We start from the raw sequence: 2,172 nt of genomic DNA, 5'->3' as shown, positions 1-2,172 counted from the left end.
ATCTTTGAGGAATGCTTCCAGCACCTTGTTGAATCTATGCCACGACGAATTGAGGCAGTTTTGAAGGCAAAAGGGGGTCCAACCTGTTACTAGCGTGGTGTACCTAATAAAGTGGCCAGTGAGTGTACAAGAGATGATGTAGATTTTTAATAGTTATGTTATTGTTTATAACTCTGATACGTGATAATTTTGTGCACTGTTTTGTAACTACAGATGATTAAAAGTATTTATTGCCTCAACTTGAGTCTTTGTCCAGCCTACTGCTTCTAAAAACAAAGAACAGGCAAACGGATGGCCGAATCTACAACATGAACAAAATCTGACGCAACACCACGTCAAAAATTTAGTATGAAAAATGATTTGTTTCACTAACCTAGTGTCATTTAAAAAAATGTGTAAGTTACTGGAGCACAGAGGGAGAAAAGTGCCTGCAACAACCAGCTCTGACTAAAACAGCTCCAACACCCAAACAGGAGTAAAGCAGCGAGTTGGTGTTTAGCATATTACTGTGTCTGAATGATTTGATAAACAGTTACATACGGGGATGTTGTACAACCAATAAGCACACAGCGGGTTTATTTTGGAAGGCTGACTGCGCATGGCTGCTCCGTCAGTGTGGAAACACTGCGGTGAGAATAAGCAAACACGTCGAATTAGACCACCGGACTTAAGACACACATTTAACACAAAAGGGAGGGGGGCTTCAACTTCAACTGGGACTTAGTCCGTAACCAGAAGAGCCGTGCAGGCAGCCGACATTAGCATGCAGGCCCGGGCGCGGCCATATCCGAGCCACACAGTTAGCTAGCTACCGTTAGCCTTAGCTTTCCCAATGGATAGCCGCGGCTCAACTTTTCCCTCAAATCTATGATTTCCCGACCCCCCCTGGACGAGTCTTTCCGCGCTGAGCCTCGCGTCGACCGGACAACGACGAGCGCGTTTAGCGAGAGCCTCCGCTGAGACGCYGAGTCACTTCCCTTCATACCATTTTTGATGTTAAAATCAGACGAACGGTCCAAATTCAGCAGATTTCTTCACCCGTGCCCCTCTGCTAGACAATGAAATCAGAACGTCCGATCATCAATTCTAATCATGATTGTGACGTGTTCGCAGACAGGAGCCAATGAGAGCTCGAAATCACGGCTGTGACAGTCGGAGAGGCGCCGTGGTCCCGCCCCCCGTTGACTTTGTTCAGAGAGTTGCTGGAGGGGGAGGTCACAGGCAGGCAGTGTGGGCTGTGCCTCTTCACCTCACTGATGTCACCCAGTTCTGGAGCTGGAAATAATTTACTGAAAACTGCAAATTAAACAGTTTCCATTATGACTGCCTTGGTGTTTCTGCCTTCACCTTTAAAATTAAGTATTTTACAGTGAATATTAAATTATAACGTGAAGTCGGTGAGATTAAAAAGATTTTTTGTTTGCGTCATGTTGTCATTGTTGTTGTGTTAGCAAAATATCTCTTAAGCTACTAGATGGATTGTAATGAAACCCTCAAATAAAAGAAATGAATTACTGGATAAGTCGACAACTGTGTGAAATTGCGATGACATACTTCCTGTCAGGGAATGCCTTTTTTTTTGTGTGTGTGTGTGTGTGTGTGTGTGTGTGGCAAAACAAGTCAACAGCGACAGTACACTCCAGAGATGTGCGTGCGCAAGTCTTTTTTACAAGTCCAAGTCAAGTCTCAAGTCTTTGGCTCCAAGTCAAGTCCAAATCTTTATTCTAACTATACTAGGTACTAGATTATATTCTATAATACTATAGTTTAATCAAATATTAAAACATAGTCTTATGTTTTAATGATACTATTAAAACATAATATTTTTTAAAAATACAGATAAGATTAAGGTTAAATAAGAACAATCAAGCATTTAGAGCAGGGGTGGGCAGTCCTGGTCCTCGAGGGCCGCAGCGCTGCAGGTTTTATGTTTTTCCCTGCTCCAACACCTGATTCAGACGTTGAATTACCAAGTTCTGCAGTGTGGAGGACCGACACTGATACAACTAGAAAAAAAGCAGAAATATATAAATAGACCAATAAATAAATTCAATTAAAAATGTGCCAATTAAATTTAAAAAGCAGAGCTTTACCTCACTTTTTACAATTTAATTGACCTTCGTAATTATTTTTCCAACTTAGTTTCAACTAATAATATATTTTTGCACATAA

At 41.5% G+C, this 2,172-nt stretch overlaps 1 protein-coding gene across 2 annotated transcripts in view; it reads right to left on the bottom strand.

The window, feature by feature from the left end:
* hdx (highly divergent homeobox) overlaps positions 1-1,285 on the bottom strand; it is a 20,065-nt gene extending 18,780 nt beyond the window's left edge. The window contains exon 1 of one of the 2 annotated variants that reach the window (XM_014022071.1): positions 986-1,285. The gene's annotated coding sequence lies outside the window, so the exon portion shown is untranslated. The remainder of the gene's footprint in view (positions 1-985) is intronic. The other variant, XM_014022070.1, reaches the window with a different exon arrangement.
* Between the last annotated feature and the right edge of the window lie 887 nt (positions 1,286-2,172).

This window comes from Austrofundulus limnaeus, unplaced genomic scaffold, assembly GCF_001266775.1.
Source record: "Austrofundulus limnaeus strain Quisiro unplaced genomic scaffold, Austrofundulus_limnaeus-1.0 Scaffold317, whole genome shotgun sequence".
NCBI lineage: Eukaryota > Metazoa > Chordata > Actinopteri > Cyprinodontiformes > Rivulidae > Austrofundulus > Austrofundulus limnaeus.
This window is presented reverse-complemented; position numbering and strand designations above follow the sequence as displayed.